Raw genomic sequence first — 16,230 nt, forward strand, 5'->3', positions numbered from 1 at the left:
TATATTCCCAAACATGGGTCTAATCACATTATTTATGCCCCTTCTCAAAATCTTCAGTGGCTCCCTACGGCTACTAAGAAAAAATACAAAATTCCCAGGCTGATGTTTAAAGTCCTCTAGCATCAGGATGCCCCCCTCCTGCCCCGCAGCCTTTCCAGTCCTAAGCCATATGGCCACTAGCCTCCACATAATCTTTCTTCCAGACTAAGTGGGCTAGTTGGTGTTTGCTGTCCATGACATCCCATATCCCACCTGTGCATTTGCACAGATGTTCCCTGATGTCTAGAATGTGCTCCCTCTTCACTTCTGCCTTTTATGTGCCTTCCTCACCAGAGGTCTCTGATCCCTCCCCATTCTCATTCTCAAGCCCAATTCCCCAGTTCTAGGGACTCCTTTGTATATAATTCCTATCTACTTACCTCCGTATGTAAAGAATCCTCACGGTAAATAAGTTCCTTAAGTTCAAGGACTTTTTAGTTCTGTCTTTGTATCTCTAATACCTAGCACAGGACCTTACACAAAGCAAAGGCTTCATAACTTTTGAAGAAAACTGACTTCACATGAAGCTGGCTCTAATAAATAGTAGTGTACTCTCCCAACTGGTGAAGCAACAGTGCAACAAAATCACCAGCTATTTACACAGGAATCTGCTGATTCTTTTCCTTAGACAGGAAGGTAAATGTGCCATGATTTTAAAGCAACGATGGACAAGTATGAAGGAGGGCATTAGAACAAAGGTGGCTGGGTGATCTTGGCTATGGATATCCAGGTTCCCATAGAATCTGGGGCACTAATCTCTTCTCCAGTGAAAAGGGAACCATTTTTAATGTTACAATAAATCTCCTCCTTATGTGGGGTCCTACATGGAAGCTTTCATGCAAAAGATCCTCCCTAGCCCCATTCGTTATGACATTACCTTGAACACATTTACTACAGTTGAGTAAGCTGCAGCTTCCTATTCAGGGGTAATATTCAAGAGCATTACCTCCCTGACGGCACCTCCAGAGACAAGCTAATCAATGAGATATAGGGGAGAATTCTTGGTCAGTCTCTCTCCCTGGCTGGACTAGACCGTCACCTTATTCCCACCAACAAGCTAATTTCATATATCTCATGCTGATTCTTTTACAGAGGGTGACATTTCCCTGACATCTCTTTCATTATTAGGAAGTGCACAGGGACCCCTGAACACAGCATACCCTCTGATAATGTGGTTTTAACAGCCCAGAACAAAGGTATGCCACCATTATGTAGCATATGCATTGTTACATGGTGTACCCTGAGTACAACCATTATAGACACAGAATTTTCAGGAAGTAAAAAAGAGAATGGGAAAATTGAAGTTTATCCTTAGTTCTGAGCAAATGGTTATGAAACACATAAGGGTTATGAAACATATGGAGAGCAGAATTTAGTTACAGTATGGGAAGTAGGTTCAGACCAGCCAATCTGCTCAGTGGCCCCTCAGAAGTTACCATGCATGCTCTGAGGTCAAAATGAGATCCCATATTAAGAATAATAGTGCCTAGGGGCATTCTAAATCATCCGATCCTCAAAATAATCTAGTGAGACAGGGATGACAGGAACTATCTTTATTTTACAGAGAGCAAAACTAATTTTCAGAGAGGTTAAATGACCTACCCAAGGTCACACTGCCCACGGTCTGACTCGAGGTGGGGAGTGAACTCATCTCCCTTGACTTCAAACCTCATTCTGCTTCTACTGTACCACACTGCCTGTCACATGATTCTTTTCCTGCAAGGCCTGCTAAACCCAATAAACAGAGGAATAATTATGTGGTTAAGCTATTCAGCTAATGACAGGGAAAAAGGAAGCAAAACTGGAGGTTTTCATTCATGATTCTAGAAATAATATGTCTTTTTTTTTCCAGTTTTAAATTGAGCTTATAAAATCAGATTACATCATGGTCAACCTATGATTTGGAGAGAAAGGATGACCACATATGGGCTCCCTATGAAATAAAATTTAAGTATTATTGTAGGGGAAAGGATGATTTTTAAGAGGAAAGCAGAAGGTTAGATTTAGATTTTAGGTTAATGATTTATTTACAGTAATATCCTAAATATGTAAATTAACTTCTCTTGCTTCCTATAGTCACCAAAAAGAGCAGTATTTATCTTGGATCCATCTTACAGTCATGTCAGAGAATCAGCGTACCAAAGAACTGGAGACAGAAGGGACTTCCGATGCCATCTAGTCTAATCTCCTTTTACATTTGATGAAACTGAGAGTCCGAGAGAGGATGTGATTTGCCCAAGACCAATCAACCAATCACCATTTACCAAGGGCCTACTATATGCCAGGCCCTGTACAGATAGTTGATTCAGGGTTTGAACTTAGATTCTCGTGATGAAGGTACATGAGATAACTACTGTTGTTATTCAACTTTTTCATGAAAGACTCATGTGATAAGTATTAACGAAGTGGTCAGCCCTCTATCAAGACTACAGAATTTTAGTTAGTGAAGCACCCTAAGATCTTTGGAAAAAAGACATCTATTATGTGGGCAACATTCTCCAACACTACTTTTTCTCATTAAAATATATAATATAAGGGATAATTTAATTAGCTGGCTACCAAGACTCACACATTTTTCCTGTCTAAAACTACCCTCAACATTATCCTGGTATTTACAGGCAACACAGCTTCATCAGCCTTAGGCACCACATTCAAATTCAATCCTACAGGAAATATCTGGAAAGAAAAACACTCCCTGACAAGCTTAGCAAAGCAGCTGTTTTGTTGCTTAGCTATTCATGAAAGGACTTGGATTTTCTTCCTCAAACTCCTTAGACTGGACATGGATACTCTGGAGAGACTGTGAGGCAGACTGGCAAAATTGAAAAAATATTTAAGATAATTCATGGTACTTGTAAGCTTGTTCACTGCCAAAACAATGCCCCCACCCAGAGTCTGACATAGTGCTGAAAGGAAATCCCCTCAGTGCGGAGAATTACATGGAGAGGAACAGGGGAGTTTAATTATCCTTGAACTGGAAATCCTCCACCTCAAGATAAAAAGTAAAAGGTGGGATCTGGAATCTGAGTCAGACTTAGGGTACTGTTTACAAATTCTGACATTCTACCTCTCCTGCCTTTGTCCCGGCAAGGGATGGGGAACCTACAGCCTGGAGGCCACATGGTCCTTGGATGCAGCCTTCTGAGTGAGTCCCAGTTTTACAGAACAAATCCTTTTATGAAGGGGATTTGTTCTATGAAGTCTGTATTCAGTCAAAGGGCTGCACTTGAAGACCTAGAGGGTCACGTAGCCTCAATCCGTCGGGTTCCCCACCCTTTGCCCAGACTGTTCTCCATGATGAGAATATACTGCCTCTGAGAACCCATAGTTTTCCTTAAAGCTCAGTTGAGGTGCCTTCATTAAAGGAAATTAGGATGTCCAAAGAAACTTCTCTAGATTCCCCTAGTTATCAGTGTTCTCTCTCCTCAAATTATCATTTGTTCATTTATCTGTTTCTGTACTGTGCCCTCCCCAGCCCCTAACCAATGCAAAATCCTTGGGGGTAAGAAGTTCTGTTTACTTGGGTCTTTGTACTTTAAATGCCTACTTTGAGGCTTTGTACCAAGTATGAATTTAGTATTTGCTGAATTGACAAAAATTCATTCTACAATACTGCTTTTCAGATTTCACTTCCCTATGATACATGAATGGTGAATCACCCAGACCGAGTAAGTCCCAAGGTGGCACTATAAGCTATGATTTCAATTTTTGATAACTTTTACTGTGTACTTCCAGATTTCTTTCAATTAATCATTCCCTCAGTAAGCTAGCATTTATCTTAATAACTTTATCTTAATAAGTGCCCACTATGTGCCAGATACCATGCTAAGCGCCAGGGATACAAAGAAAGCCAAAAGACAGTCCCTTTTCTCAAGGACCTCACAGTCTTGTCAGGGAGATGACAGGCAAATAGCTATGGAGAAACAAGTTACAGGCAGGATAAATTGGCAATAATCAACAGCGGGAAGGCACTAGAATTAAAGGGGTTGGGGGGAGGGAGGTGAGTCAAGAAAAGGCTTCCTGGGGAAAGTGGGATTTCAGCTGGAATTTAAAGGAAGTCAAGAAAGTCTGGAGGTAGGTATGAGGATACACAGCATTCCAGCCACAGAATTCAGTAACAAAGTCTATACTGATCTGCATACTGGCTACAAGGAAGGAGAGATAGCGAGGCAGTCTGGGAGGGCTGATGCTCCTCAGCCTCTCCACAGCTCCTGACAGCAACAGTGGCAGGAGGCAGCATCTGCTACAAACCTCTTCCCTGTTTAAAAGCACACAAAGTTTTGTTGTTCAGAGGAAGACAATAAGCCCAGTATTCTGCCGTGGATCCCCTTAACATCCTAGTTTCCCTTAATAACACACTATGGATCTCTACCCATGATTTTCTCTTAAGCCACCTTTAATCTATTTATAGCACTACTAGAGAACCAAGTATTGACCATAAGTGAATTTTCCAGATAACTATTTACTTAACCTGAAAATAAATGGCCTCAGACTATTACACTTTTTGAATTTTTATATCTACTTTTTTTGGAGCTTTTTTTTTTTTCCTGTTTCCTTCCTTACTACAGAGATGGTCATTGTCCACATCTCACAGGCCTCCATGGGTCTGCTTCCAGCCTCTCATTCTCACCCTTTTCAATTGGCCGTTGCAGGTTTAACAGGTGAAAAACCAAATAACGAAGGTATTGGAGCCTTGCCTAAAGGAAGAGGATTCTAATAATCGGCCTGGATCCTTAGCACCACATCCCTCCAAGGTCCCACAGTAGAGGGTACTGATTCTCCACCTACAGGCTTCATCTGCCCCATAGGAACAACTCAGACTATTTACAAGAGAGAAGAAAAGAGCCCCAGATTCATGGCTAAGCAATAGTCCATCTTGTTGCTACTTCTGCTCCAACCATACATTTGGATTCTAATAACTAGACTTCTATTATTTTAAAACCAGCCTTCACTTTGTATACTGGCAATCGCTGAAAATGTCCAACTGTTGCTTTCTACATCCTACCCCCGACTTTGTCTATCATACTATCAGTAACTTGTCCCTGACAGGATCCTCTAAGGATTAGACTGCAGAGGGGGCGAGCCTGTAGCCTTGAGACCACATGTAACCCAAGTGCACCCTTTGACTGAATCCAAATTTTACAGAACAAATCTAAAAAGGACTTACCCACCCCTGGACTACAGCCTCTCCAAATTTCAGTGGCATCTCTCATGCTGACTGCCATCCACACTGGCCAAGTGCTAGTTGCCAGACCCTATCTCTGGGTTCTGTCCTTGGACTCCATGTCACACAATGGCCTGACCGACCCTAGATATCTTACCAGACTTCTACCTATTGCCAAATTCTCCTAACATTCCACTCATGCCTTGACTTTTACTTCTGACCACAGTGGGAACCATGGAATCAGAGACAGTGTTGGAAAGGCCCTTTAGGGACATTTAGAGTAGCTTGCACTTGACTAAGAGTAGTTCAAGAATCATTCAGACTCTGCTTAGAGATCTTCTAGGATGGGAAACTCACCCTTTCCTTAGGCATTCCATTTTGGGGCAACTCTAAACATTAGAACATGTTTTCCTTACATTAAGCAAAAGGCTGTTTGTCATTTCTATCCATCCATCTATCCATCCATCAGCAAACTTCCACCCATTGCTCCCACTCCTGCTCTCCAAGGCAAAGCAGAAGAAATTTAAGCGTCTTCTGTACTAAAACAACACTGCAAAAACGTGTCTCTTTTTTCTTCCATTTCTTCTCTAGGCTAGACATCTCAGTTCTTTCAGCAGCTCCTCATAGTGCACAGCATCCGACCTGACTGGTGGCCTCCACTGGTCCTGATCCTGTCTAAGATGTAACTCCAGCACTCAACCCAACCCTTCAAATAGTGTCTGACCACAGAAGACACGAAGGGATGATCGTCCACATTCTAACTTTATTCCTCTCTTAATACAGATGAAAATTTCATTAGGTTTTCTTTCCGTTTGATTGGTGTTTATGGCTGCCATGTTGCAGTATTGATTTATGCACAGCTTGAGATTCACTGAACCCCTCTTCCCCCAATCTTTTTCATATGAACTATTGTCTAGAACAAATGCAGGCCTTTACATTTTTTCCTATTAAATTTTATCTTGGTGGGGGCGGAGCCAAGATGGCGGAGTAGAAAGACTAACATACACTAACTCTTACCCCACAGCCCATAAAATACCTGTAAAGAACTCTCAACAAATTCTAGAGCAGCAGAAGCCACAGAACAATGGAGTGGAGGACATTTCTATCACAGAGTGACCTAAAAGAGTGATGGGAAAGGTCTGTCCCATGGACCAGAGCAGAACCCAGCCCAGCCTTGGCCATGTGGCATGGAGAGGAGCAGATCCAAGCAGGCTTCAGTGGCAGTGCAGATCCCTCAACCCACAGGTGCTAAAGGTCAGTGAGAGGGTCTTTTTGGCTGGCTGAGAGGGGAGTGAGATGTTCCCATAACTCAGGCCTCCTCAGGTGGCAGGAGCAGGGGCAGCAGTAGATGGGGCTCACAAAGCAGGCAGTAGCCCACATCCATTGTGGAAGGTCTCATTGTAAACCCCCTGAGGGAACTGAGCCCTGTGTGGCAGCCCTGCCCGACCCTGCCCCAACCTGAACAGCTGATCTTAATCTCACAATGAATAGTAGCCCTGTCCCCCACCTAAAACCCCTGAGAGATTGGAGCAGCTCATCTGAATCTCAGCCCCCCAGTGCTGGCTTAGCAGAACTGGAGGCAAGGTGATTGTGGAGAGGAAACTCAGAAGTCAAGTAACTGACTGGGAAAATACCCAAAAACGGGAAAAAAATAAGATCATAGAAGGCTACTTTCTTGGGGAATAGGTGTCTCCCCCCATCCTTTCAGATGAGGAGGAACAAGATATATTGTCAGAGGAAGTCAAGGCCTCTGCCTCCAGGGTCTCCAAAGGGAACTTAAACTGGGCTCAGGCAATAGAAGACCTTAAAAAATCAGTTAGCAGGTTACTAAAGGAGAATCAAAAAAAATGCTGAGAAAAAAAAAAAAAACAGCTTTAAAAAGAGGCTAACTCAATTGGAAAAAGAGGTCCAAAAAGCCAATGAGGAGAAGGAGGCTTTAAAAAGCAGAATTAGCCAAATGGAGGAGAAGGTTCAAAAACTCACTGAACAAAATAATTTGTTGAAAGAGAGAATTGAGTTCAGAGAAATGAATGACTATGAGTTAAACCAAGCAGTTAGTAAACATAACCAAAAATTTGAAAAAATAGAAGATAATGTAAAACATCTCACTGGAAAAACAACTGACCTGGAAAATAGATCCAGGAGAAACAATTTAAAAATTATGGGACTACCTGAAAGCCATGATCAAAAAAAGAGCCTAGACATTATCTTCCATGAAATTTTCAAGGAAAACTGTCCTGACATTGTAGAACCAGAGGGCAAAATAAATATTGAAAGAATCCACCAATCACCTCCTGAAAGAGACTCAAACTGAGAAACTCCTAGAAATATTGTGGCCAAATTTCAGAGTTCCCAGATCAAGGAGAAAATACTGCAAGCAGCTAGAAAGAAACAATTTGAGTATTGTGGAAATATAACCAGGATAACAGAGGATCTGGCAGCTTCAACATTAAGGGATCGAAGGGCTTGGAATGGGTATTTCAGAGGTCAAGGGAACTGGGATTGAAACCAAGAATCATCTACCTAGCAAATCTGAGTATAATACTTCAATGGAATAAATGGTCATTCAATGATATAGAGGACTTTCAATCATCCATATTGAGGAAAAGACCAGATCTCTATAGAAAATTTGACTTCCTAAGATAAGAATCAAGAGAAGCATGAAAAGGTAAACAGGAAAGAAAAATCATAAAAGACTCTCTAAAGTTGAACTGTTTACATTACTACATGGAAAGAAAATATTTATAACTCTTGAATCTTTTCTCAGTATTTGGGTAGATGGAGAGATTGTACATACACACACACATATAGATAGAGAGTACAGGCTGTGTTGAATCAGAAGAGATGATATCCACACACACACAAAATAAATAAAATAAAAATTAAGGGGTGAGAGGAAAATACTAGGAAGAGAAAGGGAGAAATGGAACGGGGCAGGCTATAACTCATAAAAGGGATAAGAAAAATCTTGTTCAATCGAGGAGAAAAGGGAGAAGGGGAGAGGGGAAAAATGAAGCTACTCTCTCCATATGTAGCTGAAGGAAGGAATAACATGCTCACTAAATTTGATATGAAAATTTATATCACATCACAGGAAAGTAGGAGAGGAGATAACAAGTAGGGTGAGGGGAATGTTAGAAGGGAGGGCAAATGGCAGAAGGGAGTCACTAGAAATAAACACTTTCGAGAAGGGACAAGGTCAATTGTGGAGGAAAAAATAAGGGTGTATAGAGTAGGACAGAGGGCAATATAACTAGTATTGCACAACATGATTATTATGGAAGTCTTTTGCAAAACAACACATATTTACTCTATATTGAATTGCTTGCCTTCTCAGTGGGGCTGGGGAGGGAGGAGGGCAGGGAGAGAAGATGGAATTCAAAGTATTAGCAATGAATGTTGAGAATTTTTATTGCATATAATCGGGAAATAAGAAATACAGGGAATGGGGTACAGAAATTTATCTTGCCCTACAAGAAAAAAGAGAAGATGGGGATAAGGGAAGGGTGGGGTGTGATAGAAGGAAGGGTACATTGAGGGAAGGAGTAATCAGAATGCAAGGTATTAGGAAGCAGGAAGAGGGGAGTGATGGGGAGAAAAATTGGACATGTTACAAAGTGAGGTAAAAGAAATTAGTATCAAAACAATTGACTGAATTAATTACTGAGAATAAATCAATGACATCTTTAGTTTGGGGGAAAGAATCTGAGTCTAAATTTCCTAGAGGAAGGTAACCTCAGGTAAAATGTGGCATTGGTGGAAAAGTCAAGGTGTTAATGGTAAATCTGATTTTATGATTGCTATTTAATCAGGAACTAGAACATGTATAGAAAGGCATGTAAGCCACTTAAGACTTGCCTCAAAAAATGTTCCTTAGCCAAAGTGAAATTATAATATTATATTTGAAACCTGGTTATTGGAACTTGCCATTTTTAGATGCTATGGGACTATTGAGTGACCGTTCTTCTGAGTCTAACTCCAGGTATGGATAGCAAGAAAGGCGCTCTGAGCCTCCAATCTATGATGCCAGTAAACCTGTGAGATGCTGCTATGAAATGCTAAAGGTGATCTCATGGGAAGGGTGGGAGAGCAGCTGTTCAACGTGGGCTGAAGTAGGATTCTCCTGACTCAATTTCCCCACTGACACCTGGCAGACTTTAAGCTTGACTGAATGTAAGTGAACAATCTAATCCTGCCTGGAACTGACATGAAGTTGGGGAGATATTGTATCCCTGCAATGTCCTTACTATTGGTGGCAATTTCCTATAGTCAAAAAGCTTGTAAGTTTTAATACCAGGTCTATTCAATTATAGGTTATTGGTAGGGGAACATCTGAGGTTAAGTCTAAAATTAAGCTATTAGGCTTAGGACCTTAGACCAACAATAAGTTAGGGTCATTTAATTCTTAGTAATGCTGTGGGGACAATTAGATCAAGTTGTGAAATTAGCAACAGAAATATTATTTATGTTAATTTGGTTAATTGTTATTTGGTTAATGTTTTAAAAAAATCCTTTTGTGGTCCATATCATAAATGCTTTAAAAAGAAGTATCACCTGACCAAAAGCTGGAATTGTTTTATCTGTTATAAACTGTGTTAAAAATGAAAAATAAAATTTAACAAAGAAAAGAATTTATCTTATTTGATCTGACTTCTATCTCTAGCTTGTTTCTTCTCACCCAGCATGCTAGCTCCCCCTGCCACAGACCTCTTTCTATATTACCTGTCTAACCCTTAATGATCCAATTAATTTTTTGTCCTCATTGCCACCTAATTCCTGGTAGTGTTAAGTGGATAGTCTAACTGAGGGTATCAGGGACAGTCCTAAATAAAGTGCATAAACCCTGTCTTCTCTCCTCCCACCCCCCATCCCCCCAGGCAATCAGGGTTACGTGACTTATCTAGGGTCTCACAGCCCTACTTGAACTCAGGTCCTCCTGACTCCAAGGACCAGTGTTCCATCCACTGTGCCTTCTAGCTGCCCCCCACCCTTTTTTGTACCTGTCTTTAAAAAAAAATATTAGTATTTCTTTATTCTTCACTATATTCCAGATAGCTTGAACATGAGGGAAGTTACCTCCTGATAAATGAGGTATTGATATGTTATAGTTAGTTCTGACACAGACTATACTACAACTTAAGTTAAACCAATGTTTTATTGGTCCAAAATTTAATACTTCCAAAAATGAAGGGATTTCCAAAATATGGAGAATAAAACTCATGTTCATCATTTTAAGTACAATTCATCATTTTGAATATTTAGATTTGCTGCTTCTTATATTGATTCACCTTTCTCCCCTGGGTGGCATGTTGGTAGGGGGTAGGATTTGCCTCAGGAAGAACTGAGTTCAAATTTGGCCTAAGATACTGACTAGCTGTGTGGCAAATTACAACACTGCTAACTGGGCAAATGACTTCCCTTCTGTGCCTCAGTTTCTTCATCAATAAAATAGGGACAGCACCTACCGCCCAGGGTTGTTCTGAGGGTCAAATGAGAAAATCTGTAAAGTACTCGGCAAACCTTGAAATACTATATAAATGCTAGCTATCATCATCATCATCACCATCATTACCACCACCACCACCACCATTACCACCATCATCATTATCATGACCATCATGACCATCATCACCACCACCACCATCATCATCATCACCATCATCATCATCACCACCACCACCACCATCATCACCATCATCATCATCACCACCACCACCACCATCATCATCATCACTACCACCACCATCATCACCATCACCATCACCACCACCACCATCACCACCACCATCATCATCACCACCACCATCACCACCACCACCATCATCATCATCACCACCACCACCATCATCACCATCACCATCACCACCACCACCATCACCACCACCATCATCACCACCACCACCACCACCATCATCATCATCCAATTCCATTAAACAAATACTTAGGAGCTTAACATCTAGTCCAGAAGACAAGACATAAAAGCAATAGCTATAAGATAAAACAGGTACACTAGAGTTCACATTCAAATGAGTGTTGCCTTTCATAAGTCATTTCGCAAAGATATACAAATAAATTCCAATGATTTTGCCATTCCTCAAAATATTTCTGTTTCTACTCTTTAAGTGGCAGATAGGTGGTACAGTGTATAACGTGCCAGGCCTAGCATCAGGAAGACTCATATACCCGAGTTCAAATCTGACACTTACTAGCTGTGTGCCCCTGGACAAGTCACTTAACCCCCTTTGCTGCAGTTTCCTCATCTGTCAAAGGAACTGGAGAAGGATATGGCAACCCATTCCAGTATTTTTGCCAAGAAAACTCCAAATGGAGTCAGGAAGAGCTGGGTATGACTGAAATGACTAAAGAACAACTCTTTAGGAATGTGGCCTCCATGTGGCCCCTTTATAGGGATATACTTAATGATCACAAATCTTCAATCTCAAAGGGTAAATCTGAAATTTGTTAACAGCAAAAAGTCATCCAGATCCAAGACCAGGATGGATAAATACTTTTGAGGTACAAAAGCACCATGTGACTATCCCATACAAAGGTTGGATTTTTTATGGCATGTTTTATAGATGCTTAACAAATGCATGCTAATTGATTGTGTGGTTCATAAACTAGCTCTGAAGGAAATTCCCAAAGGAAAATTTATCTTCGTATTTTTTATTTCATTTTCTCCCTCATAACCATTTCATTTGGCTTTGGCATTTCTTTTAAGATAATGTAAAAGTAATATATGAGGCAGTAAGTTCCTTAAGGAATTTTTGCCCAGTTGGGAAAAGATGAATACATTTTCCTCAACCCACCTAATTTCTAGTTTGTAGCTAGCTTACTACACGGCTTCCTTGTTTAAAAACAAAAACAAAAACATTATAGTACATCATCCCCTTTTACTATTCTGACTGAGAGACATACTTTTCAAACATGCACGTAAGTATGTATTTCTGTCTGCACCTTAACCAGGTACGCACACACATTATATTTTGAAGTTCTTGATTTCAGCTACTATGAGAATGTGTTGACATCTGACCTAAGCTAAAGCAATAATGATATTCTGCTACTTCTTCTCAAAACAAGGAAAATTCATTCTCTCTTCAACCTGAATTTATTCAGAAAATAGTCTAAGAATATGGACAAAAAAGGCTGACAAATAAAACAAAAATTTTGTCCCAACGTTTCATTCAAGCGACACTTATTCCAGATCTGAGCTGTGAGCAAGTGGCCAGAGGAATCTTTTGTTTTCATTTTAACCATTCTCCTTTGCCCTTTGGAGGAAAGGTGAACAAACTGGATGATAACAAGTTAATCAACAAGTAAGAAGGGGAGGAAAGGAGAGCAGCTTGGATAAACCGTCATTAACTGCCTAAATGCTTGAGTTTGCTCTACTTGTCAAAAAATTCATAAGGAAGGCTCCCCTTCCTTCAGATTTATTTCTGGAACATTGCTGTATCTTCCCCACAAGAACTCTTCCCCAGATTTCCCACCTGTCCGTGAGGTTATAATCATCTCTTTGTTCCCATCACACAAAAAGACAACAAAACTATAAAATCTATCGCAAAAACAAAGTAACTTTCAGGATCAAAAAGACAAGTTCTTCTGTTCCTCTGACAAACAGGGACAATGAAGTTCAACACAGCAGAGGAGAAGGGTTTGTCTGAGCCTCTGGATGCCACAGAGTAAACACCAAAATAAAGGTACTAGTGAAGTCACAGCTTCGTTTCTCCCACTTGTCAATGTAATTAAAATAAAAGAAAGATGCAGTGATGAAAGACTAATGATGGGAACATAAGCCTGCAAGAGATTACCTAAGAACCGTGACATATCACTGAGTGATCAAGAACCCTAAGATTATGAAGTAGGAAAAAATGAGCTCATGTTCAGCTGCACAAATACGGACAGATAACAGCGTGTCACTCTGCCTCAACTTTGAGTCATCCCTTTTGGTTCGTTCAGTTCCGGCTCTACACAATTATCTAAACAAAAACTACTAAAATAATCATTTTCTTTGCTTAAATTTTTTAATCACTGGGCAAGTCTGGTTGGAAACAAAGTACGGTAAATAGTGAACAGACCTTGGAGTCAGGAAGACTTTAGTTCAAATTCTGATTTGGATAAATACTGGCTGTGGGACTCTGGGTATTCATTAAAACTCTCAATGCCTTCGTCAACTCGGGTAAGACCACAACTTCTACAATAGTTGATAATCGGCATTGGTGGAGAGTTATCTCACTGGGATTTATTCCCTATAGCAATGAAATCACAGGCGTGTACTAAAAACTGAAGGCTGTGTAAATATAATTTATTCTCTTTCCCACCAAATGAACGTTAAAATACAATTTACAATAACAGTGGTGGGTGTCACATGGTGGAATGAAAACACCAGTAGGCTGAAAATAGGAGGAGGGGCGGAATTCTATTCCCTGCCTTATTGTGTGACCATAGGCAAGTCATAAATGTCTCCAGGCCTCAGTTTGCTCATCTGTACAATAGGAGTAGTGATTCTTACATGGACTACCAAACTAAGAGTTGCTATGAAGAAAAAGCTTCTATGAACTTAAAAGATCAGGTTAATTTGAATTAGCATTATTTGAAAAATGAAGGTTTTGGCCTAAGTGATTTCTAAGTCTCCACAAGACTTTCTTAGGGAACACATCACACCCAGTCTTCATCTTCTTTCTTCAACTTTCTTTAGGGAGAAGAAGAGGAAGAGAAGGACTTAGGCCCCTGTGATTTCTTCAGGGTGGGGAACACCTAGAGTCTAAACACTAGCATTTATGTAAAACTTTAAGGTTTTCAAAGGGGCAGCTAGGTGGCGTACAGGATAGGGCACCAGTCCTGGAGCCAGAAAAACCAGAGTTCAAATGTGACACCAGATACTCACTAGCTGTGTGACTCTGGGCAAGTCACTTAACCCTTAAGCCTCAGCTTCCTCATCTGTAAAACGAGCTGGAGAAGGAAATGGCAAACCACTCCAGTATCTTTGCCAAGAAGACCTCAAGTTGTGTCACAACACTTGAACATGACTGAAAAACAACTAAAGAAGAGGTTTGCAATGTGCTTTTACAGCTGTTACCTCATCAATCCAATTCTACAACTTGTAGTCTTAAAGGTCTGGGGAATTAAGCGACTTTCTTGTGGTCATAAATCTGATATGTGGAGGAGATGGGATTTGAACCCAGGTCTCAATCACCTGAAGGCCCCACTTCTGTCAGCTATGATGTGCTGCTTGTGAGTCTAGAATACCCCTGAACAGCTGTATCCATCTCACAAGAAAGCTAGACTCACAAAGGATTCTCTTGCCAGTAAGTCCGTCCCAATGACCTTCCCTAATCACAGAAGAAAAAGAGAAAATTACAAGCATCACCATCAGTTTCACAGGGTGTTCAGGAAAGGGGAAAGAATAAGCATTTATTAAGTGCCTGTGATGCGTAAGGCACTAAGCTATGCACTTTACAAACATTATCTCATTTGATCCTTCCAACAACCTTGAGAGGTGATTATTTTCTCCATTATACAGAAGAGGAATCTGAGGCATGTAAAAGTTCATGACTTGTTCAGGGTCACGGGTCTGAGGTTAAATTTGAACTCAGGCCTTCCTGACTTCAGAAGTCGCTCTAACCCAGAACAGGAGAACACTGCATACAGTAACAGCAACACTGTGCGATGATGACCCACTTTGTTAGACTTGGCTCTTCTCAGCAATGAAATCTAGGACAATTCCAAAAGACTCATGATGAAAAATGCATCCACATCCAGAGAAACAGGCATGGAGTCTGAATGCAGATCAAAGCACAGTATTTTCTGTCCTTTGTTTTTGTTTTTTCTTTCTCATGGTTTTTCTGATTCTTCTTTCACAACATGACTAATGTGGAAATATGTTTTATATGATTGAAAAAAAAAAGAAGTTGCTCTAATCCTACTGCAGTACCCATTTTTCTAGATAATTGTCCAGCGTGAGGTAGAGTTTATATTACTATGAATGATGATAAGGAATGATGCAGAGGGCAGCAGACTGCTAAATAAAGGAAATTCTAGGGAAGCTTAAAAAATATTCATGTGCATCAGCAGAAAGGGAGCAAAGCAGACTGTCTATTTCAATGTCCTATGGTTTTTCCCATGATTTATTGTCCAAGAACTAAATAAGTTGCCTTGAGAGGTGATGGATTCCCTCTTCTTGGACTTCTGGAGAGGCTAGATGCATGCCTATCAGGAATGTTAACAGTGGGGATTCTGTTTGTGTAGGGGTTTGACTAGATGGCAGCTGTGGTCCCTTCCAACTCTGAAATTCTAGGATTCAGTGACTCCTTGAACTTCAGATCTTCATCTCACATTAATCTCTTTGGACTTGGTTAACATACCATCTTCCATTGTGTTAATTTTTTTTATTCTGAATTTAACAAACAGTAAAGAAGATGAACATTTTCAAGAGGAAAGAAAAATAAAGGGGATTTATACATGCAATTGCAAATCTCCACCACAAATAGTTTGCTTCTCCCTCCAAGCACAAGTACACAACAAATTCAATCCACTTCATACACTTGCCCCTGACTGCCAATTTCCATTTCAACACCAAGCACATTATCCTTGGCCACTAATCTTTTCTGTATTTTGACTCTACCTCATCTTTTAACCCAACACTGCCACCCAAATGCTATGACTGAAATCTCTACCTTCCTCCCTCAAAAGAGGCTTCAATCATTAGTGAATATACACAGGGAAAAAAAAATACGTTGACAGCCAATACCCAATGAGAAAGAACCTCCTAGAATACACAAGTTACTATAATTCCTACCAATCAAATAAGGTTCCAGCCTTCTGCAAAAATGCTTCCCAAGTCTAGAGATTCAGGCAAGAAGGATTTTCTAAGGAATTTTGCATACCACCTCAAGAAATATGTGGAAGGCACTCTTCAAGAGGAGCCTCCAGTACTGCTTCATCTGCAATTAAATTCACTTTATATTTGGTAAAACAAAGGGAGATTAACTTAAGAGGGGACTAAACACACTGGAAAAGTTGTTTTCCAA

The 16,230-nt window shown here is 40.4% G+C and overlaps 1 protein-coding gene across 10 annotated transcripts in view; it reads right to left on the reverse strand.

Moving 5' to 3' along the window:
* Positions 1-16,230, reverse strand: part of MAST4 (microtubule associated serine/threonine kinase family member 4) — an 816,735-nt gene that overhangs the window by 118,259 nt on the left and 682,246 nt on the right. The gene's annotated exons all lie outside the window — the stretch shown is intronic.

This window comes from Notamacropus eugenii, chromosome 4 (assembly GCF_028372415.1).
Source record: "Notamacropus eugenii isolate mMacEug1 chromosome 4, mMacEug1.pri_v2, whole genome shotgun sequence".
NCBI classification, from domain to species: Eukaryota; Metazoa; Chordata; class Mammalia; order Diprotodontia; family Macropodidae; genus Notamacropus; species Notamacropus eugenii.